Raw genomic sequence first — 24588 nt, 5'->3', positions numbered from 1 at the left:
TTTCAGGAAAATCTTTAAACTTTTTATTTTGGAATAATGATTAGTCCACAGGAAGTTTTAAACATCAAAGGCCTGTGTACCCTTCTCCAACTTGCCCCCAAGAGTAACAGCTTACATGACGATTGTACAGAGCCAGGAAACAGACATGAGTAAATACTACTGACTAGTCCATAGACCTTAGGCAGAGTCCCCAGTTTTCACCTGCACTCATTCATGTGTGTGTGTGTGTGTGTGTGTGTGTATAATTCCATGCAATCTTGTTCCATGTGTAGTTTCCACCACAACCCAAATCCCAACTGTTCTATGTGCACAACGTCACTCTCACACTGTTTTGTGTGTGTGTGTGTGGACATTTTTTTTTTAAATTTGACTTTAAGTTCTGGGATACATGTGCAGAATGTGCAGGTTTGTTGGGTAGGTATACATGTGCCATGGTGGTTTGCTGCACCTATCAACTCATCATCTAGGTTTTAAGTCCCACATGCATTAGGTTTTTGTCATAATGATCTCCCTCCCCTTGCTCCCCACCCCCCAACAGGCCTCAGTGTTGATGTTCCCCTCCCTGTGTCCATCTGTTCTTATTGTTCAACTCCCACTTATGAGTGAGAACATGCAGTGTCTGGTTTTCTGTTCCTGTGTTAGTTTGCTGAGAATGATGGTTTCCAGCTTCATCCATGTCCCTGCAAAGGCCATTAATTCATTCTTTTTTATGGCAGCATAGTATTCCATGGTGTATATGTGCCACATTTTCTTTATCCAGTCTATCATTGATGGACATTTGGGTTGGTTCCAAGTCTTTGCTATTGTAAATAGTGCTGAAATAAACATACATGTGCATGTGTCTTTATAATAGAATGATGTATAATCCTTTGGGTATACACCCAGTAATGGAATTGCTGGGCACACTGCCTCTTTACAGTCACATACCACTACACATGCACATTCCCCCTACATCCCCGTCCCCTGGCAAACACTAATTTTTCTCCATCTCTATAATGACGTCATTTCAAGAATGTTGTATGACTGGGATCACGTAGTATGGAACCTTATGAGACTGGCTTTTTTCACTCAGCATAAAGCCTCAGCACTGTGTTCCTTCTGACTGCTCAGGAGTATGCCACAGTGCGGATACGCCACAGTTTAACCATGCATTCTCCCAAGGACATTTGGATGATTTTCAGGTTTCGATTGTTGCAAATAACGCTGCTACAAATATTTCTGTGTGGGTTTTCGCATGGACATGAGTTTCTGTCTCTCTGGGATAAATGCTGAGGGGCGAGTTCTGCACCATGCGACAAGTATATGTTTAGTTTCATAAGAAACTGCAAAACTGTTCTTCAGAGTGTCTGCACCACTTTGCCTCCCCACATGCAATGTCTGAGAGATGCAGTATGTCTGCCTTCTTGCCAGTGTTTGGAACCATCACCATTTTTTTGTTCTAGCTGTTCTGATAGGTGTGTAGTGATGTGTCAGATATCTCATTGTGGCTCTAATTCGCATTTCCCTAATGGCTAGTGAAGTTGAGCAACTTTTCATTGCATATTTGCAATCTCTTCTTTGGTGAAATGTCTGTTCAGGTTAGGTTATGTTGGAGTGGTGATCTTTTCTTGACTTTAATTGCATTTGTATAGTCGTTACCACACAACTGAATAAAGGAAAATTAAAGTGGCGAGTACTTATTCTATTACCTGTTTTTGCCTCCACGGTGCTGTGTTTGGAGTCTAAGGCTCTACCAGTTATAAACAGAATGCGCTATCCTTTTACATTCTGTTAAGGAAAAACATGCTGAAATTAAAACAACCAATGCTGATTTTAGAGCTGCTACAAGTGAAGACAATGTACATCTTAGAGTAGGAAAAGAGGATGTATTACTCAGACCTCACTCTTATAGGCAGGCCCAGTGAGGTTTAAGGTGTGAGTCAAGGTCATCCTGGTGGTGGAGTCAGGCTTTGCAGGTTCTGGCCTGAGCAGAAAGTTCCTTCTGCTCTTTGGCCTCAGATGGTCTTGTGTGTATTGGTTCTGTCTTCTGAGTTTGTTAGAAGCTTTTTGGTTTCGAGAAGTCAATCGCCGAATTACTATATGATCCAGGATTACACTTCTAAGTATATGCCCCAAAGAATTGAAAGCAGAGACTCTGACAGACACTTTATACCTGTGTGCATAGCGTTATTACTCACAATAGGAAAAGGCGGAAACCACCCAGGTCTCCATCAACAGGTGAACGGCTGAACAAGATGTGACGTATCCATACAACAGAACGCGATTCAGCCTTGAAAAGGAAGGAAATCCTGACACCTGCTACAGCATGGACCTTGACATTATGCTAAGTGAAATAAACCAGTCACAAAAGGACAAATACTGTATGATTCCACTTGTTTAGGTACCTAGAATAGTAAAATTCATACAGACAGAAAATAAAATAGTGGTTGCCAGGGGCTGGGAAAGAAAGAATAGGGAATTATTGGTTAATGGGTGCAGAGTTTCAGTTTGGGAAGATAAAAAAAAATCCCTAGAGATAAATGCTTTACAATGATTGCACAACAATGTGAATTACTTATACCACAAAACTATACCCTTGGTTATAGGGCTAAAATGGTACATGGTTAAACATGTTAAAATGGTTAAATGTTACATTTAACATGGTTAAAATGGTACATTTTATATTACGTATATTTTAACACAATAAATAAAAGCTTCTTGTGGACAGAGACCATGACTCAGGTTCCCCAGAGGTGGAGACACACAGACACTCAGTGACAGGTGCTCGTGTGGTGTTCAGGAAGGAATCTCCGTCCTCAGAGAGCTCACACTGTCCCTGGAATGTTCTCCAGACACACAGACACACATGAAACCAAGATGAGCCACAGCAAGTGTGTGCAGGTGTGGAAGAGGCTCTGCAGTGGGCCGAGGGGGCTGGAAGTGAGGGGAAGGCATCCTTCACGATGGTGCTGGTCAGGAGGGCTTTGTGGAGCTCTGTCTTAGACTGTGCCTGAAAGGAAGCGTGGGGATTTTAGTAGCTGGAGTGGAATGTGTGACTTCAAAGTGGACCAAAGAGTCAAAGGAAATGCCTGGAGGTCCCTGAGTGCCGGAGGTGGTCAGGGGATGGAGAGGGCTGGTGTGGGGGAAGGGGACTGTGGGTGAGAGATAGCACAGGATGCACCGCGTAGGAAGGGCAGGCTGAGTGGGCCCAGAAGGCAGGAGTGAGGGTCTATCTATCTATCTATCATCTGTCTATGTATGTATGTATGTATGTATGTATCTATCTATCTATCTATCTATCTATCTATCTATCTATCTATTATCTATCTATCTACCTGTTATCTATCATCTGTCTGTGTATCTATGTATCTATCTAGTCATCTATTCATCTATTATCTATCAGCTGTCTATGTATCTATGCTTCTACCTATGTATCTATCTAACTATTGTCTATATATCTATTATCTTTCTATCATCTATTATCTATCTATCTTCATCTCTCAATCAATTATCATTTATCTATCATCTACTTATATCTATCATCTACTTATATCTGTCTATCTATCTATCTATCTATCTATCTACAGCTGTGTTATAATACACTCAATCCACCATTTCAACCATTTAAGGTGTACAGTTTGGTGGCACTAAGCACATTCACACTGTTGTGCAGCCATCACCAGCACCCATTCCCAGGACTTTTCCCATCTTCCCTAACTGAAGCTCTGAACCCATTAAACACCAACTCCTCATACCCCGCTCCTCCCAGCCCCTGGCGAGAGAGGTTTGGTTTTGAAGTAGCAATTAAGAACAAGGTCTCATGTCAGGAGGCCTGACATGTGTGTCCTACGGTGTTTAGGTCACAAAAAGCAAACTCCCCCTTAGCTGGTTCAAATGGAGGGGCTCTGTGACAGAAAGGCACAGCGGGCAGAAGGCGTCCTTGCTGTGACCCCAGAATGGAGTCACAAAAGGGAAGACAAGGTGTGGGGGTCCCAGGTCAGGAGTCCTGTCAGCCCTGGGGCTTCAGTCAGCCCGCGCAGACACACCTCTAGCACCTTCAGAGCGACTCAGCTCCCCTCTGTTGGTCTGGCCAGCTGACAATTCATCTATTCAGGCTCTGACTAGTAGCTGGCCAGAGGCTATGGGGTGACTGAGGCATAAACACCCAAGGAGCCGGCAGGAAGAAGCAGCCCTGCTCTGGGAAGGGGCAACGGGAAAAGGGGTGCATGTGGTGTTCAGAGAAGACTCTTGCCCAGTTGGGTTTCAGAAGGACCTGGCAGCTAGGGACACCCACTTAGGGCTGATACACTGTCCCATGTGTGAGAGGGAGGGCCTGTGCCAGGGGAGAGGTGAACCCCAAAGGTGTGTCAGGAGAGGAAGTGCTGAGAGGCACAGCCCCGACGGGCAAGGGGCCATGCCGGGTTGAAGTTTGAGCTTGGAGGATGTGGAGTGTTATCTGCAGGGAATGAGGGTATCCTCTAAAGAGTCTGACATGTAATTTCTTCCTCTAGACTCAGGTAACAACCCTCACAGCCTGTGACAGGTAACAGTCCTGTCACAACCCTCTAGACTCAGTTAGTGCCTGATCTTTGGTGGATGATGGTTCTGAACTTGAGCCCTGGTCCTGCCATAGCAGCCTGACCTTGGGGAGTCATTAGCTCCTCTGAATCTCAACGTTGTAAACTGGGACTGTAACCAATTCAAGTTCGCCTGCTCGCCACACAAGAAACAAGGTACAGTTAAAAATAAAAGCAACGTTATTTAGGTGCTAGCAGTCAAGAAAAAGCCAGGTGCGTGCCTCTGAAAGACCATTTCATATTTTTTGGCTCAGTAAAGGGTTTAAGAAGGGAAACCCGGTACGAGAAGCATGTGGGAATGGTGCTGGGAATGGGATCTATGTGTCTTGTTTCAATGGCTATCTTGAGTTATGGTGCACCTGGAGCGCAGGCTGGAGCCATCTCGACAAGGGCTGAGTCGTAGAGTAACCACCACGAAGTCACCTCTAGATGGGAGGGTTCTGCAGCTGGGTCTCCATGTCTGGTTCGTTTCAAGATTAGGCCCTGGAATTTCTAAGCAAGCACATAATTAGATTAACTCTCACAGCACAAGGAATGTCCATTGGGAAGTTAGGGAAACAAAGAGTTTCAAAGTATATTTCAAGGCTAAAAGTAGAGAGAAGAAAAGAATGTTTTTAAATGCGTTTTGGAGCTAAGCTAATTGGTTACAGATCAAGTCACAGGACCTACCTCATGGGGTTGTGCAACGGATCAGCTCTAGGCTGTGTTAGGTGGTTCTAGGCTGTGTTAGGTGGCTCTAGGCTGTGTTCTAGGCTGTGTTAGGTGGTTCTAGGCTGTGTTAGGTGGCTCTAGGCTGTGTTAGGTGGTTCTAGGCTGTGTTAGGTGGCTCTAGGCTGTGTTAGATGGCTCTAGGCTGTGTTAGGTGGTTCTAGGCTGTGTTCTAGGCTGTGTTAGGTGGCTCTAGGCTGTGTTGGGTGGTTCTAGGCTGTGTTAGGTGGCTCTAGGCTGTGTTGGGTGGTTCTAGGCTGTGTTAGGTGGCTCTAGGCTGTGTTCTAGGCTGTGTTGGGTGGTTCTAGGCTGTGTTAGGTGGCTCTGGGCTGTGTTGGGTGGCTCTAGGCTGTGTTGGGTGGTTCTAGGCTGTGTTAGGTGGCTCTAGGCTGTGTTGGGTGGTTCTAGGCTGTGTTAGGTGGCTCTAGGCTGTGTTGGGTGGCTCTAGGCTGTGTTGGGTGGTTCTAGGCTGTGTTGGGTGGTTCTAGGCTGTGTTAAGGTGCCTGGTAAGGCACAGAGGAGATGCTTAAGGAACAGCAGAGTGTTATTAGGTATTGTCAGTGCATCAGGTCAGCATTTTCCAAAGCCGTCAATCCTTCCTTGTCCTGGGAAGAGTTCTAAGAGGGCCTGTGAGATCTGAGAGCCGGGGCCCTGAGCGCTCGCCCTGATGGCTCCTCCCTGGGGTATGAGTAGGACCGTGGACCTGCTGGGCTCTCCCTCCTGTGTTTGGGCCACTAATTGGTTGATTTTGCGATAATCAGAAAGAAGACTGACCTGTTTGCTATCTTCAGCTGATACTGTATTATTCTGTCCCTTGCCCAGTCTATAGAACTTTTTTCTATTTTTCAAAAATTTCAGAGTTTGTTCCCACATTTAGGGCAGCCACGCATAGAAATAACACCGTTGTCTCTCTCCCTCTTGCCCAACGGCCATCACACAAGGTTCTTGCACCTCTTTACAAATCCTCCGCAGCTGCCATTTACTTCTGTAGTTATGCCTTTTCATCCTGATGCTCATTTTGATTGTTTCCACTTAGAAAACAACTAATTTTGGAGACGAGACAGAGTATGTTGGTGTCGGTAGGAATTTCACTCAGCAAATAGGAACCGCTGAAGACTTCAGAGGGGTACGTTTGCCGGTTTCAGTGGAATCAGGGAGGAGCTGTCTCATCGGCAGTGTTTAAGACGGGCTGAGAAGAGAAGGGCCCAGCCAAGTGAGAGGTGTTAATTGTTCCAGGAATAGACTCACGTAGAAAAACCCTTCTGTGAAGTGATCTGTGGTTTCTCGTGATGATTTCCAGCTGAAGCTTATTACAAACAGGCAGGAAAGACCTGTGCATTAAGGTAAGTACAGCCCCCAGGGGAAAGAAGGGCTCTCTGGAAGCTGTTTCCCTCTTCCTGGGCTGGCCAGGAGATGGAGGAACCAAGGAGCAGAACTTTATTTGTGACTTTCTCTAGTTGTTCTTGGATAGTCAGTTTGAAAGGAGTGATTTCACCATCAGTACATGCTGTCTTTGTCTCCTCGTCCCTCAAGGATTCTGACAAAACCCCTACCCCTTCTTCAAGGGCCTAGTTTGTAAAAAATGTACAGTTTTCCAGAGTCCCACAATTGCTTTTCAAAATCACTGCTCCAGATGCTTTTTGGAACTGAATACTTTTGTTAGAATTCATAAAGCAAATCTTTGGGATCAGAGGAGTAAAGGAGGAAGCTTAGAGCTCGGCAAACCAGGAGACGTTTAAAAGAGAGAGCCGGGAAGGACTTGAGGCTTCGGGGTGTGACGCAGATGGTTGGGTGGAGTGTCCTGCAGGGGCCCAGCACTTACAGTACCTGAGGGAATCCTTGGGGGGAAATGCCGCAGCCCTGAAATAAGAAAAATGTCCACCTAGACTGGTGAAATCTCCACCTGATTTGCTCCAATGAATATATATTTGCATATGTTATAAAATTTCCAAGAATTAACTTCCTAAAGAACGTTTAGTGGCATTGTTCTATTGGTCTCTGTGGTAAAGATGTAAGCAAAGTAAATGCCCATTAGCCGAGGATGGTTGAATACACTGGGATAGGTCTCCTCTATGGAGTTTTATGTAGCCATAAGGAATGAGTGACAGCCGCCCTGCCAACTCACCTGGTGGGATTTCCACGAGGAGTGTATGAGTGAAGACAGGAAGGCGTGGGGAAGTGTGAAGACAGAAAGGCGTGGGGAAGTGTGAAGACAGGAAGGCGTGGGGAAGTGTGAATACTGGAACCCAAAATGTATAAAAGAAACACCGACAAGCCTCTGTCTGCCTATATGTCCTACAGTTCATAGATCCCGATGGTTACAGGTGCGTGGGTGAAGCTCTGAAGGACACACGCCAGGTGTCAGCTGTGGTGGAGGCAGGGGGAGGTGACATAGAGAAGAAACAGGTGGGGGCAAGCAAGCAAGGAAAAGAAGGCCATGTCAGTTGCAAAGCTTCATCTATACGATGTGACTCCATTTATGTCAACTTTCACCTGTCTGTCTGTGAAAGGAAAACAGGATCTCAAGACTCCAAACTCACTAAGCCAAAGGGAAAAGTCAAGCTTGGGAGCCGAGTCAGGCAAATACTGCTTGTTTTTTGTTCCTAAGTAGATGGCAACAAGGATAAAAGGCCGTAAAAGACTCCCCAGGGCCAGTGGCTCATGTCTAATCCCAGCACTTTGGGAGGCCGAGGTGGGTGGATCACCTGAGTTCAGGAGTTCGACACCGGCCTGGCCAACATGGGGAAACCCCATCTCTACTAAAAATACAAAAATTAGCCAGACATCATGGCACATGCCTGTAGTCCAGCTACTTGAGAGGCTGAGGGAGGAGAATCGCTTGAACCTGGGAGGCGGAAGTTGCAGTGAGCCGAGATCGTACCACTGTGCTCTGGCCTGGGTAACAAGAGCGAAACTCCATCTCAAAATAAATAAATAAATAAATAAATAAATAAATAAATAAATAAATAAATAAAAAGGCTCCCCAGAGGGTCTCCCACACAATTTACTTACAAGGAAATTCCTTGTGAACCCCAAGATCTTTACCCTAAAACGGTTCTGTTGAATTTCACCCTGATAGTGTAAATCAGCAGCTTATCTTACAGGTAGGGAAGGAAGGCAGGACTGGAAGTCACTCATCTGCTCACCTGAGACGAACGCGTGTGGGACTGCCCCCTCTACTCTGTGTATCTAATGTGAAAACGCAGATTCGCTGAGTGTCACTGACTGATCCTCGACCCCCTCCCTCTCACATGCAACACGTGGATTCCCTGAAAGCTGATAAAAGCCTGGAAAGAATGCAGCTGCTGGACCCTTACACACTCCCCTTTCATTTGCTCCTCTTTCCCCTACTGCCCACTCTTTGCCTTTAAATGCTGAAGTCCCCAAACTCTCCGGAGAAAGCCTGGATCACAGACGTTCCTGCAATTCTGTGCTGCTATTTCCAGGCCGTATCATCAACCTTGGCAAAACAAACCTTTATTGATTGAGACTCGCTTTGGCCATTGTCTTTGGTTTGACATCTGTCTGCAAGAAGAAATGAGATAAAGGGCCCTGCTCTTGCCATTGGTAGGAGGTACATTAAGTGAAATATGTTAGGGCAAAAAGGCTTGTTGCCAATTAATATGCGCAAGCCAAAAATAAAATCCTAAGGTCCCCAACCAACCTGACAGATCCCCCCCTCCACCGCCCTTGGCCAAGAGGTCCCCAGAGAAACCTGAAAAAGTGAAATGTAGGCCACGATGGGAAGGAAGGTTGGACACCCCTCTGTTTTGCAGTTTAGGCAGAACTGACCATCATTAAAATAGGATTAAAAAATAGGATTAAGATAGAGATCCTAAAGCTGACAGAGCAGAGTTTGTGGCAATAAGATACTGAATTCCAACCTGACTCTGGTGTGGTATCACGTGACAGATGGCAGACCCTGAAGACAATCCAAATATTTTACCTCGGCTGGGAGTGGTGGCTCATACTTGTAATCCCAGCACCTTGGGAGGCTGAGATGGGCAGATCAACTGAGGTTAGGAGTTTGAGACTAGTCCGGCCAATGTGGTGAAACCCTGTCTCTACTAAAAATATAAAAATTAGCTAGGCATGGTGGCGGGCACCTGTAATCCCAGCTACTCGGGAGGCTGAGGCAGGAGAATCACTTGAACCCAGGAGACGGAGGTTGCAGTGAGCCAAGACCGTGCCATTGCACTCCAGCCCGGACAACAAGAATGAAACTCTGTCTCAAAAAAAAAAAAAAAAAATTATCTCAAAATATATTTCCTTGACATATTTTGAAATGGGCTTATAAAGCTGTCTTTTGTGGGGACATTTTGTATCTGTAGATAATTCCCTTCCCTTTCTAGGTCTTCCCCAGATCTAAGAGATTAATTGAGTCTGACACCTTTAAGGTCTAAGAAGAAACATTCACTATATTCTCTCTAAGGCTGCTGCCTGGATGCTTCATTTACATAGCAAGAAACTTGGCTTCTACCACCCTCCTTATCTTTCTTTGTTTTTTTGTTTGTTTCTGAGACAGGGTCTCACTCTGTTGCCCAGGCTGGAGTGCAGTGGTGCAATCTCGGCTCACTGCAACCTCCGCGTCCTGAGCTCAAGCGAGCATCCCACCTCAGTCTCCAGAGTAGCTGGGACTATAGGCATGCACCACCATGCCTGGCTAATTTTTTTATTTTTAGTAGAGACAGGGTTTCGCCCTGTGGCCCAAGCTGCTTTCGAACTCCTTGGCTCAAGCAATCCATCCACCTTGGCCTCCCAAAGTACTAGGATTACAGGCCTGAGACATCGTGCCCAGCCAAACCCTCCTTATCTTAACTTGATAAATTGAAGCATTTACCTCAATTCTTTAGACAAAGCTTAACTCTTTCAACCAATTACCAATCAGTAAATCTTTGAATCCACCTATGATGTGTAACACCATCTCCCCACTCCACTTTGGGATATTTCAACCTTTGCTGGCCAAACCAATGTATACCTTACATGTATTGATTTATGTCTTTGCCTATAACTTCTGTCTCCCTAAAATGTATAACGCCAAGCTGTAACCTGACCACCTTGGGCACATGTTCTCAGGACCTCTTGAGACTGTACCCAGCCCTTGGTCACTCATATTAGCTCAGAATAAACCTCTTTAAATATCACCCAGTTTGTTTTTTTCATCAACATGTGCATACAATGAGTCTAGTTCCATAAAAAGAAACAAAATCTCCATGTATACAGATATTTGTTTTTAATCTGTTTATAAGCAAGGGGAAGGTGTGGACACATGTTTTTCAGGTTTTTAAAAACAGTGCCTTAGTTTTGTTTTAAAATACCTTTGTCCTCTGAAATGGCCAGAAACCATGTGAGGCACATGGAAATGTTCCACTCACCCTTTAAGGAAATCAAAATATTTCACCCCTAGATATACGTCTTTGACGTATTTTGAGGCAGCTGTTCAGAGAGCCTGCACACAGATGCCACCTTGCAGCGCCGTCTTGTGGGGAGATAAGTCTCCGTGGAGAATCTGCACGGACACAGCCAGGCTTCCTCTGCGCCCCTCCCTTGTCCAGATCTAGGAAAGAGTAACCAAGACTCTGCCATCTTAAAGCTCCAAAAGGGACATTTACCTCTATTCTCTCTGACGGCTGCTACCTGTGAAATTTTATTTATTTCTTTATTTATTTTTGAGACAGAGTCTCATTCTGTCGCTCAGATCTTGGCTCACTGGAGCCTCTGCCTCCTGGGTTCAAGTGATTCTCCTGCCTCAGCTTCCCAAGTAGCTGGGATGACAGGCGCTCACCACCACGCCCAACTAGTTTTTGTATTTTTGGTGGAGACGGGGTTTCACCATGTTGGCCAGGCTGGTCTCAAACTCCTGATCTTAAATGATCCACCCACCTCAGCCTCCCAAAGTGCTGGGATTACAGAGGTGAGCCCCCATGCCCAGCCTATTTATTTATTATTTATTTGTTTATTTTGCTTTGCAAGGCCACTTTTGCTAGCCAGGCCTTCTCTTCTCCCCCTCCCATAACCTGTCTTGCTGCCATCCAAACCCTTTTTCTTTTTATAACCTCTAGATACGTCTGGCTACTTCTTTGGGTGCTTACATTTTGTATGACCGCCGTGCATGGTAATACCTTGGTATGCCTTTTTTCCTTTAGTCTGCCTTTTGTCAGTTGATTTTTCAGCAAACCTTCAAAGGGTAAAAGGGGAGTTTTCTCTTGGCCCCTGCACTATCTGACCATCTTGCCCAGAAAGAAGGCACTGGAACAAGGTCCTAAAGTTTGAGATAAGGCAGCTACTAGAAATCAATTAGGGAATGCCCCATGTTGACAGAAGATCATCTTTTTAAACTGAAACCCTTTTCCTGCTGAGACCGTTCTGTGTTACCATTCACGTGTGACCATGAGGTTCACAGAACAGGCAGCGGCATCTAGTAAACTAAGCTTCAGGGTAAATAGAATGTAGGCTCCAGCCACTTCAACTTGCACTAGTGAATATGTCAAGACTTGTTCTCCATTTGTTAACCATCGGCTAGAACGGAAGTGTGTGCATATCTGAGCCTGCGTGGCTGGCATCTAAGTTGTGGCTCATCACAGGATTCCATAGCTGATCTTGACATTAGCTAGGGTTTCACTGACATCTGGAAAGTCAGAGTTCTGGAAGGTTGACACTTTTGTGGGCTGGAATATAAGGGTTGGGATTATGGTGGCCATTCGGAAGATTCCTCCCCTGCTTATTGTGTGGGGTTAATGGATGGATGGTCTTTTTCAGCATCTCGAACTATCCTAGGTTTCTTCTTTCAGGCATGTTGTTTACTCTTCTTTTGGATGATGACACCCAGGACAGTAATTGCTACTTCAGTGCGTGATTGAAACTTTAAAAGAGTCTATTCCACATTAAGTGTGCAATGGAAGAAACTGGAAACTTGTGTCTGGTCTTCGTCACACGATGTAAGTAAAGAAATGTGTGCAGCATGCTGACTTATTTTATTTAGCATTCTGTGCACATCCTCTGGGGCTTTCAAGTCCCTGCCGTGGACAATCTGCATGTGACAGCTGAGACAGGAGGAAGAGGTCCCAGGGAACGCGTTCCTGCTAGGGCAGAGCTGGCTGGCTGCACAGTGGAGAGTGTTTGCTGGAAGCTGCGGCCAGCCACGGGGCACCCACCTGCCCAGCGGCCCTTGCATCCAGGTAGGGCTGTGTGAGTGGCTTTGGCCAGTGGCTACCACTTCATGATCTAATGTGATTCAGAGTGTGTTATGGGCTAAGTGATGTCCCCACCCCCAAATGTATATGTTGAAATCTTAAGCCCCTATATTTCAGAATGTCACTATTGTCATATTTGAAGATAGGGTCATTAAAAAAGTAATTAAGATTAAATGAGGTCATTAGGGTGGGTCCTAATAGTAGAGTCCAAGAAAAGGTGTTCCTTCACCCTCTGAAAATCAACTCACAAAAGACAGATTAAAAGGAGAAATGGCACACAAATGTATTAACATGCATGGAGGGAAAATCACAGAGTGGTTACCCCAACCCCCGATGGTGTACAGAGATCTTTTTTTTTTTTTTTTTTTGAGACAGGGTATCACTCTGTCGCCCGGGCTGGAGTGCAGTGGCACAATCTCGGCTTCCTGCAACCTCTGCCTCCCAGGTTCAAGTGATTCTTGTGCCTCAGCCTCCTGAGCAGCTGGGGTTTGTATATCATCTTGAGGTTCCAGAAAGAATAGGGGCTCACAGCATAACCAAAAACAGGTTGGTAGTGAATGAGGTTACAGTGGCAAGACGGGTTTTGGGAGAGGAGCAGAGGCTGGGCAGTGGTCTTGTCATGTAGATGGAGTGTCACGGGTAGCATCCTTTAGAAAGAAAAGGTGGCAAATGTTTCTTCCAGACCTTTAAAGGTATCAGCCTTTCAGTTCATCTTTCCTAGATCAGGGCAAGGGAGGGCCTCAGAGAAAGCCTGGCCGCATGGATGCGGGTTCTCTGCAGATGCAAATCTGTCCACAGGACAGTTCTGCAGGACGACTTCTGTCTGTGTGCCCTCTGACAGCCACCTCAAGAAGTATCTTTTGGGTGAAATATTTTGGTTTCCTTCAGTCCCCATTTTGAAACTGTACTTTCAGAAAGTTTCCCATCAAAGCCAAGTTGATGGCTTTGGGTTGGAGGTTGTTAGATAAGAGACAGGCAATGGAAGGGCAGAACACATTGGGATAAGCAGAAAGGAACAAACTTAAATACATCATCCCATATCTCCTTGAACCATTCTCTTTTTTTTTTGAGATAGAGTTTTGCTCTTGTTGCCCAAGCCAGAGTGCAATGGCATCATCTCAGCTCACTGCAAGCTCCACCTCCCACCTTCAAGCGATTCTCCTGCCTCAGCCTCCTGAGTAGCCGGGATTACAGGCGTGTGTCACCACACCCGGCTAATTTTTTTGTATTTTTAGTAGAAACAGGGTTTCACCATGCTGGCCAGGCTGGTCTTGAACTCGTGACCTCAGATGATCCGCCCGCCTCAGCCTCCCAAAGTGCTAGGATTTCAGGCGCGAGCCATTGCGCCCTGCCTGAACCATTCTCTTAGTCCTGAGACTAGATCAGTTCAGTTAAATAGCTGTGTCTCATTCCAGGAGGCGGCCTTGCAGGCGAGCTCTCGGAGCTAGGCCTCTACAGAGGACGCAGGCAAACAGATCTCTAGGAAGAGGCATTTCTATGGAAACAGAAGGAAAACAAAGGTTTGTGTCTGGGATAGTCTAGTAGACCAGTTTTCTTAGAACCTGAAGCATCTTCAGATTTCAGAGGCAATCTGATAGATTTTTCTGGATTGCAGTTTGAATCATGTGTTACAGTCGGCTTTCTGAGTAGTCCATGCATCCACAGGAGCAAAGGCTGTTTCTATATGAGTTACTGTAGGAATTTCTCCCAAAGTTTATATAGTTGTCTAACTTCAGTTTCCAGGGTTTTAAGAAAAGCATAGTTTTATTTTCTAGTGATTCCAAGTCAGAAAAAAATGGGAGAAAACCTTGAAAATGTTAGTTTGGAGGCTTATAGCCAGGAAAGGATTCAGGATTTAGTCCAAATTGTAGGTTAAAAATAAAAACTCAAAAACAACGGACAAGGCTATAATCTAATAACAGGTATGCTACGGTTTTCTTCTGTTAAAAGACAAACTTCAGCCGAGTTCAATGTAAAGGAGTTTTAATCGAACAACGAACAATTGGAGAATCGGACAGCTCCCAGAATCACGGCACATTCAGAGAGATTCCAGGGGTGCCTCGTGGTCAGAACAAATTTATGGACAAAAGAAAGTAAAGTGACGTACAGAATTCAGAAGTGAGGTATGGGAACAACTGAACTGGTTACAGCTTGGTGTTTGCCTTTTGTGAACACAGTGTGAACACTCAGCAGTGTGTGACTGGCGTGGCTGGGATCGTCTAAGACTCAGCGATTGTTACAGGCACATACTCCTAGGGCAGGTTTTCAATCTTGTCTATCTATTAAGTCACGTTGCAGTTCATCCACAAGGACTCAAATACAGAAGCACAGAGTCCTTCTCAGGCCATATTTAGTTTGCTTTAACACTTCTGAATCATAATTTGTCTCTTTCAAGTCCCACATTTATACCAAGAATATTATGACCAGTTTATTTGCAAAATAAGTTTTAGTTGTACTTGGCCTGTTTATTTGCATAAAGTGCAGCACAAATAGCAATTGGCCACAGAGGCTCCTTTTAAGTTGGCTTTGCTGAAATATTTTCATAAGGAATCTCCAATCAGACTTTCAAAAGCCTCTTGAGGCCAGAAAGCCAGGTCAAAATTTCTTCATCAGACTGTGTAATACCCGAATGGTCAGCCTCCTGGTAGCTGCTACTATAGGCACAGGTCATTAACCTGGCTAATTAAAAAAAAAATACATACATATATATATATATTTTATAGAGATGGGCCCCTGCTATATTGCCTGAGCTGGTCTCAAGCAATCCTCTTGTCTTGGCCTTCCAAAGTGCTGGAATTACAGGTGTGAACCACCATACCTGGCCATGCCATGGCCCCCCCACCACAGGATTTTATAATGAGACTAATTTTAATAAGTACTTTCTAATTTAATCTCTGTTTTCCAACTGGGCAACTGAACCCATTAACAGACCCAACAAAGAATGTGCAGTTTTCAGGGTCTAATATTTAAATGTGAGAACCAGGCACAGCTGAAAGGCAGAACCTCCAGATCTTTAAATATCAAGAATCCTGCTTTGACGCTGGATCTTGAGTCCCCCTAAGCGGGAAATTCCACAGGCCTGTGTTGCACAATGCTCCACAGTACACCTGGCTGCAAGGACGACCCGGTGACCATCAGCCCACTCTGTGGTCAGCTCATCGCCTATGGGAGTCTTCTTCCTTCATGGTGAGTGCTCCATAGCCTCTGAGTTTCAAACCACACCTTTCTCATATAAATGCACAAAGAAACGAATAACTCCTGCAGTGATAATCATTCACTGCAAACACTGTCAGCCACCTCCAAAGCTGCAGCCCTTGACAGTGACCTGCCAACCATCGCACATACAAAGGCCAAGTGCTTCTTGGCCTTACGGTACAAAGCAATCTCTGGTATCCACAAAAGCCAACGAGACCTGGTAACGCCATAGAAAAGAGAGCAGGGCTGTAGACCTGGGAAGAACATGGACCTTGCCTACAACAAGGAAGACAGAATAGTGCATAAGAGGATCAAGTCGAGCCTTTTTCTGTGTTCCTCAGGGGGTCGCGGAGTCGTTAGAAGTCCTCTCTGGAACGCTGCATGTGGTGCTGAGGATAGCAAAAGGAAGGACAGGCAGAAGTGGAAGGAAATGAAAGAACAATTTCTACAGAAGCCAATTTGAGGATATTTAAAGTTTTCTAAAAGGCCAATGAAAACATTACATTTTTCCCTGCAAAAGTTATACCAGCAAGGAAGGAAGCAAACAGAAGGACTAAATATACTTACAAAGGGGGTGTCAGTCAACTGAAGAAAGTTTCCAGAAACAGGATCTAAAAGAGAAAAGGCAGAAAGGCCTTTATGTATACATAGCTTGAACATCGGCTTTTAATTAAGCTGACTTCTGACCAGAGAGCCCTTCAAAACTGTTTTTTCAAATCTTTTATTATCTTATTTTAGTTGGGACTGGTTCCCTGACTTGGAATTGAACCCAGGCTGTGACAGTGAAAGCATGAAATTTTAACTGCCGGAAACTACAGGTAGAGTAGCCTTCATTGTGAATTCCACAGGGTGTTCAAAGCAGGTACTTCGAGGGTACAAGGATTTAAAAAATGCTTTAGGCCGGGCGCAGTGGCTTATGCCTATAATCCCAGCACTTTGGGAGGCCAAGGCGGGTGGATCACCTGAGGTCAGGAGTTCGAGACCAGCCCAGCCAACATGGTGAAACCCTGTCTCTACTAAAAATACAAAAATTAGCCGGCGTGGTGGCACATGCCTATAGTCCCAGCTACTTGGGAGGCTGAGGCAGGAGAATCGCTTGAATCTAGGAGGCAGAGGTTACAGTGAGCTGAGATCATGCCACTGCACTCTAGCCTGGGCAACAGAGCAAGACTCTCTCAAAAAAATATACAATAAATAAAAAATGCTTTAGGTCTTTATTTATTCATTTTTTTTTTTTAAAGAAAGGGGGTCTTGCCATGTTGCCGAGGCTAATCTTGAACTGCTGGGCTCAAGTGATCCTCCCACCTTGGCCTCAAAATGCTGGGATTAGGGCATGAGCCCTTGGGTCCAGCCAAAGTCAGGTATTTTTGCTCTTTAATTTTATCAAGGGAATTTCTAAGGCTAGCCATGACACTATTATTTGTCTTTCTTTTTAATTTAATCTTAAAAATAAGGCAATTGTTTAGAAGGAGAGATCTCTAAAATCTCTCTCTCTCTTTTTTTTAATTTAGAAGTCTAATTTTAAGGATCCATCTTTTTACCACTAACGATTAGAATTTCCAATGGTGTACTTATTCCAATAGCAGCTCAATCCAATAGACTCTTCATTGGAAGCCCACGAAATAATTTTCCAGGTTTAGATTAAATTTTTAGCATATGTGTAAGAGGTGTTTCCTGGAGAGGGCAGAGAAGCAGCAATTCCAGTGCTTCCCTAAAGGTCCAATCCCAGGAATAAGCTAAGATAGCCAAAGCCTTTGGCTGCCACAGATGGTTAAGGTTAACGTTTGTGCGTATGACGCCTCCAGTAGCCCACAGACTTATCGGGGGGGCACTGGTCACAGACTCATTAATCTCTGACACTGTGTAGGCCATTTTAGGATTGGACTTTCCCAGGATTACCAGGTCACAAGGGTTGAGATGACAAAAACCCCTTATGGATGGGACTTCTTGGTGAGACAGCTCCCCCTGAGAGCCTGACACAATTGGAGTGAAAAGTGTGCTGCTTTAAATCTTACGTGTCTCAGATTCTCAGCCATTTTCAGATCGCCCACCTGATGGGACCCAAAAATCTCACCCCATGGGTGGTGGAGACCAAGAGAGAGCTCCCACTTGGTCACAAGTCAGGTTCGTAGGGACATAATGCAGGATGACAGGGATCCTCATCCAAGCTTTATTTACGTACCCACAGTGAAGTTTTGTCTAAATAGATACAGGTCTGATTAGAACGGTAAAACCGACCAGCCTGCAGGGCTGGCTCAAACGATGGGCTTCGGCCCGTGTTCTATCCTGTGATACCCTTCTTAATGAAACAACACAGAAAGACAAAGACAAAGGAATAGACTCAGGGAGGAAAAGGGATCCAGCAGTATGGACGCTCACACTAAAAAGTACTACAGAGTTGCTACGCCCAAGACTAGTCACAAATCCTTTGCCCCTGTTAACCAAAACTTTTCAGAGGGTGATTTTTACCACCTGCTCAACCAGATTCCACACGGAGAGACCGAAGCTAGCTGTGAAATTTTCCCCCTTCTGCCTGCCTGTTAGGTCCTGGGTTCCCTTGACCGTGGCTTCCAGAAGAGCAGAGCTTTGGAGTCCTGATGACAGTGCCAAAACTGTGGGGCCAAGAGATAACTCTCCCTTCACCCTCAAGTTTCACTGAAACATCAACCGACAAAAACCAGATTAATAGGAGAAATGGCATACAAATGTGTTAAGGTGCGTGGAGGGAATATCCCAGAGTGGTTACCCCAACCCCTCAATGGTGTACAGAGCTTATACACCATCCTGAGTTTCCAAAAAGAATGAAGCTCACAGCATATGCAAAACCAGGGATGGTGGTGAGTCAGGCTCTAGTGCCAAGATGAGTTACAGGAGCTAGAGAAGACAAGGTCTGGCCTGCAACGCTGGTCTTGTGGTATAGATGAAACCTCACATTAGCAGCCCTCAGAGAGAAGGGAAGGCAAATGTTCCTCTCTGACCTTCACGGTGTCAGACTCTCACGTAATCTTTTCTAGGATCCTTCCCAAGGACGGGCCTCAGAGAAAGCCTGGCTTCGTCAAAGCGGCTTCTCTATAGAGGCGAATCTCCCCACAAAAGGCAGCATGGCAGGGCTACCTCTGTCTGCAGGCCCTCTGACAGGCACCTCCAAATATGTCCAAGGAGTACATTTTCAGATAAAATATTTTGATTTTCTTCATCATCCAGTATGACTGATGTCCTTATAAAAAGAGGAAATTAGGACCCAGGCAGGCAGATAGGAAAACCCTCATGACAACGCAAGGGGAAAAGCGGCCACGTGCAAGCTAAGGAAGCGGCCTCAGGAGAAACCCACCTGACCACACCTCGATCTGGACTTCAGCTCCAGAATGTGCGGCAACAGACTTCTGCTATCTGAGTCCCCGGTCGGTGGTGCTTCGTTACAGTAGCCTGAGGTGACTCCTGAAGACGGGGTGTGTAACTGCCTTTGCAAAATTATGACAGTAAGATAAATCTGACATAGCTGACTGCATCTCGCTTCTGGCCTCCAAGTGAGACCAAGTAGAGGTGGAGTTTCATCCCCACCAGAGCGTTCCCGCTGGTCACAAAACCCACAGCACTACCTCACTGACACCGCGTTTAACCGTGCCTTTTACTAAAGAATTCCAGAAACTGGCCTTAGGAGATAACCAAGGTTGTGGAGTGTCCCGCCTCAGGAAGGAATGCTGAACAATTGATTCGTAGCCTTGTGGCTGTTGGCCAGACCACCAGGTGACCTATTATTAATCAAGAGAACCATTACAACCAAATAATGCTGACCTGCATACCCTACCCTTCAGGTGCTTCGCCCAGCCCAGCCTGCGCACATGTCAGTTCCCATGCTTTGCCTAACAAAAAAGGCCCACCAGCTCTTTTGAGGGAGTGAGTCAGGGAGTTCTCCTTCTCTCTCTCTCTTCCTCTGCCTCCTGTGCTGCCTCCCTTATGTCCAGGCATAAGCTCCAATGAAGCCTTGTCTGGAAAGCTCTTCCAGCCTTATGTCAATTTCTATCGCATTGAGAGCCACGAGCTCATGGTAACACAAGCTGTCTTTGGTCATTCCTGGGCGTAGGCCAGGCTAACTGTGGGAGAAATTTAGTTTATAGTGTAACTTAAATGATAATAAAGTAAAGATGATAAGAGTCCTTCCCAGAAACTAACTCCCTCCTTGCTCATGGACCAGCAACAACTCTGTAAGCAAGAATAGGACTATGAGAGGGGTCTGAACTCCGCTAAGATATAGACATATTTTCTGTAATCTTTTACTGCTTTGGGATTATAGAAAACGTGGCTAGAGGTCACAAGATTTGTGACTTTCTCGTTTATAGATAACATCACTATTGTAGAACCTAAGGGCTTTTTTGAGATGTTTTTCAGACTGACCCCACCCAGACTTGTGACTCAGCTGGTGCAGACTTAATGCTGAAGGACCATTTTCCACACCCCTATTGTTGCATCCCCACCAATTAGCAACACCCATTCCCTAGCCCCCTGCTTACCAAACTGTCCGTAAAAACCCTAACCTCTGAGTCTTCAGGGAGGCTAATTTGAGTGTTAACTCCTGTTCTCCCGTGTGGAACAGCCTCCAGTCACTTCAAGTCTTTCTCTTCTGCAACGCTATTGTCTCAGTGTGCTGAGTTTTGTCCGTGCCGTGGGCAGAAAGAACCCATTAGGTGACTGTAGGGGCACCTCCTCTGTTCTCTTTCTTCCTATCCTTGCTGGGTGGGCTGTGGGTGTCCAGAACAAACTTGGAAGCATTGCTGAAGACGGTGGGTCCCCTCTTAGCCTAGATTTCTGCATAACTCTGTGGTTTGGAGCCTACTGTTGATGATAGTCTGAAATATCCATTTGGGATTTTACGTAAATGAGGATCAAATTTGCTTCATATGAAGCCATGGAAATGTTGAGATTTATTCATTACAACAGTCACAGTTACTCTTTCCAAATGGAGAAACCTTGCAAGTAGATTAAAGGAGACAGGTGGCCACCCCCGGAAGAAGGGGGGCAGCAGTGAAATGCGAAGGGCTGCCTCCCTCAGCCGCAGAGCACTTGGGGTGGCCTAGGAAGGATGAACTAAAGCTACTAAGATGCCTCATTAATTACTGGGAAAAGAAAAATAGCTCAGAGAAGTCTGAGCTCTGTGAGGCATGCAGACCCAGAGAGAAAAGGGTTGAGCCAATCCCTACCCCTGCACCCATCCTCAGGACCTAGTGTTTTCGTTTTATTCTTTTGAGACAGGGTCTAGTTCTGTCACCCAGGCTGGAGTTCAGTGACTCAATCACGGCTCACTGCAGCCTCAACCTGCAACTCTCCTGCTCACAGCCCTGAGTGCTGAGTAGCTGGGGCCACAGATGCGTGCCACTACACCTGGCTAATTTTTTTTATATTTTTTGTAGAGATGGGGGAGTCTCAAACTCCTGAGCTCATGGGATCCTCCTGCTTCAACTTCCCAAAGTGCTGGGATTACAGGCATGAGCCACTCAGTCCAGTGACAATTACTTCAGGTAATTTTGTTACTGACAAGCTGCCTCACTCATTGAGTTCCTGGATTTTTGTGATACAAAGAACAATGTATAGACAATCAATAGCTGATGTTATTTGAATGTATCTGCTTGGTAAACAATTTGGGAACCGCCCCTTCTTTCCCTTTAAAGCCTCCTTGTAACTGTTGCTAATTGGAGGGCATACTCAGGGCAACCGGAATCTGTGCTCCCAGCTTGCAAGTTGAAAGCCTGATCCAAAGAAACTCTACTTATGTAAATTTTGCCTCAGCATCTTCCTTTTAGGTCGGTATTACGATACGGTCCTGCAAGTGGAGGGGAGGTAAATGCTAAAACCACATGATGCCACAAGAAAGACACTAGGATCCAGGACGAGAACCCTTGGTGGAGTGATTCTCAGTAAGATAAACTGTGGGGTCCATGCCGCTAAGTGACAGCCATGGCAGAGAAGGCACAGCGTGTGTGTTTATGTCGGCTTCCACTGTTCGGGCTTTTCATGTTGAAGGTATTGTGCGTGATGCTTTCTGTCTAAGTCATTTAATAGGTCACCCAAGCACCAGGGTAATGAAAGGTGGGTGGTCTATGTTGAAGGGTAAACAATATAATTCATCTGTGGTCCTTTCAGTTCCCACTGTTGGAATGAGTTCCACCTTCACAAACCTCGTTCAGAGCTAAAATCAAAAACTGTACTTGGTTGTAAGCAAGTGAATGATCTGTCATCCAAACCCAGGGGCCCACTAGCTCCTACCTTGGTGTGGTGGGCTGTGAGGGGATCCCAGGGCTGGAGCCACGCACAGGTGCCAGACTGCCTGCTGCCTTTCTAGGACTGTCCTGCGGCAGTGGGGCTGACCTGCAGCTCCTCAAGGTGCCATAGACCATGTTCTTGCTCATTCCTTTGGCCTCTTCTTCCTCCAGGTTCATGCAGGGGTGTGCCCTGTCCCCTTGGAGTTCGGAGTGGCCATGTGACTTGCTTCAGTCAGGGAAATCTGAGCAGACACACTGGATGCCACTTGCAGGAGGAAGCATTTGGGAGCTGGCGCCAGGTTTACCATGCCATATCCTCCCAGCCAGTGTGATGACGGAGCCCAGGTTGGCATGCGTGAAGCAACCTGGAATACTGAACTCTCCCAGGGAGACAGTTGTCTCAGAAGGTGTCCTAGGCCTTCAATGGACTGAGGAAGAGCTCACCTTTTGTGTAGTTAGACAATGAAACCTTGGGGTTCCTTTGTTCCTGCTCCATCTTGCCCATCCTGACTAAAGCCCAGCCTAGCCCTATAAATGTCTCTTAATGCCCAGGCGGGCTCCGAGGCTGCTACTTGTGTCTCGATATCTGTTCTCCTCTTATTTCTTAGATTAACAGAGAATTTTTAGCAGGGCAGAGAAGTGCATACGACAAGGTGACATTGCCCTGCCTCCCCTGAAGCTAGGACGTGGCTGTGTAACGGAGTCCTCGCTGCGTCTGTGCTGGAGTGCCTCTTTGGGATGCCGCCAGTCCGTGCCCACAAAGGAGACAGCAGAAGGGTGGCAGGGCTCTAAGGCAGAAGGAGTCTGGGCCCCTGACAATTTCACAGAGCTCAACTGCTGCATCAGCTTGGACTCTTAGAGAAAAATAAGTTTCTCTCTCATTTAAGCCACAATGATTTTGGGTGTCTTGTAAGGAAGCTGAGCCTACATCATGACCAAAACATTTACTTGAATTCTGTTGAATGCAAAGGCTCCAGGAAGCAAAATGTCCTGAAACAAAGGTTTTTCAAAGAAACTGAGAATGCTCATGTTACTGAAAGCTTATCAAGAGACTTGAAGTCAGATATGTAAGAGTCATTTTCTTCCTCCCAAACTGTAAATTATGGAAACTAGTCTCTTCAAAATGAAGCAAAGGCGAGACTTGGGAATGTCGGGAAGAGAAAACTTGAGGATGGAATGGATCATGTTGGCAGCTGAGAAGGGGTCTGGGCAGTCAGCAGGCAGACTGATGATTTGCATTCTTATTCACAAGAATTCTTTTGTAGATCAGGCTAAATAGCTCTTTTCAAAAGAAAACAAGTGTCTGCATGGGATCATGTTTATATTGAAAGCTAATAAAGCGGCATTTTAAATGTGCCACCAATGTGTAGCTACGTATGCATGGCTGCAACCCACAGCAGCAATGTAAATTCCTTCTGAAATGCCTCAGGAGGATGTGGCAAAGAGGGAACGCTCACACACTGCTGGTGGGAATGTAAATGAGTGCAACCTCACGGAAAACAGTGTGGAGATTTCTCAGAGAACCAAAAGTTGATCAACCATTCAATCCACCAATCCCACTACTGGGTATATACCCAAAGGAAAAGTAATTACATCAAAAAGACATCTGTCTGTTGATTACGGAACAATTCACAATTACAAAGATATGGAACCAACCTAAGTGCCCATCAACAAATGAGTGGATAAAGAAAACCTGATATAGGCCAGGCACAGTGGCTCCCGCCTGTAATCCCAGCACTTTGGGAGGCCGAGGTGGGCGGATCACGCCTGTAATCCCAGCACTTTGGGAGGCCGAGGTGGGCGGATCACGAGGTCAGGAGATCGAGACCATCCTGGCTAACACTGTGAAACCCAGTCTCTACTAAAAATACAAAAAGTTTGCCGTGCATGGTGGCGGGCGCCTGTAGTCCCAGCTACTCGGGAGGCTGAGGCAGGAGAATGGCGTGAACTCAGAGGTGGTGCTTACAGTGAGCCGAGATCACGCCACTGCACTATAGCCTGGACGACAGAACGAGACTCCGTCTCAAAAACAAAACAAACAAAAAACTGATACGTATGCACCATGGAATATTACTCAGCCATAAAACAGAATGAAATGATGTTTTTGCAGCAACTTGGGTGGAACTGGAGGCCATTATTCTAAGTGAAGTAACTCAGGAATGGAAAACCAAATACCATATATTTTCATTTATGAGTAGGAGCTAAACTATGGGAACGCAAAGGAATACTGTGTGGTATAATGGAGACTGGAGACTCAGAAACGGGGAGGGTGGGGGGTGGAAATGAGGAATAATGAACTGCATATTGGAGGCCAGGTGCAGTGGCTTACACCTGTAATTCCAGCACTTTGGGAGGCCAAGGTGAGTGGATCACTTGAGCTCAGGAGTGTGAGACCAGCCTGGGCAACATGGTAAAACCCCATCTCTACAAAAAAATATTAAAAGTTTCTGGGTGTGGTGACCTCCACCTGTAGTCCCAACTTCTTGGGAGGCTGGGACAGGAGGATCACTTGAGCCCAGGAAGTTGAGGCTGCAGAGAGCTGTGATTGTGCCACTGCACTCCAACCTGGGTGACAGAGCAAGACCCTGTCTCAAAAAAACAAAACAGAAAAATTACATATTGGGTAATTGTACACTATTCAGATGATGAGTGCACTAAAATCTCAGACTTCACCATTAT

At 45.7% G+C, this 24588-nt stretch overlaps 1 long non-coding RNA gene across 2 annotated transcripts in view; it reads left to right on the top strand.

Annotated features, from left to right (window-relative positions):
* Window positions 1–23595, top strand: part of LOC108585337 — a 31666-nt gene extending 8071 nt beyond the window's left edge. Inside the window, exons 2-8 of one of the 2 annotated variants that reach the window (XR_004184161.1) lie at window positions 6301–6607; window positions 13873–13977; window positions 14408–14580; window positions 18197–18367; window positions 21061–21168; window positions 21437–21670; window positions 22081–23595. This is a non-coding gene — a long non-coding RNA (uncharacterized LOC108585337). Of the gene's footprint in view, window positions 1–6300; window positions 6608–12842; window positions 13004–13872; window positions 13978–14407; window positions 14581–18196; window positions 18368–21060; window positions 21169–21436; window positions 21671–22080 lie in introns of those variants that run through there. The other variant, XR_004184162.1, reaches the window with a different exon arrangement.
* The last annotated feature ends 993 nt before the right edge of the window (window positions 23596–24588 follow it).

Source organism: Papio anubis, chromosome 6, assembly GCF_008728515.1.
Source record: "Papio anubis isolate 15944 chromosome 6, Panubis1.0, whole genome shotgun sequence".
Taxonomy (NCBI): domain Eukaryota; kingdom Metazoa; phylum Chordata; class Mammalia; order Primates; family Cercopithecidae; genus Papio; species Papio anubis.
Note: the sequence above shows the minus strand (reverse complement) of the source record. Positions and strands in the feature narration are given on the sequence as shown.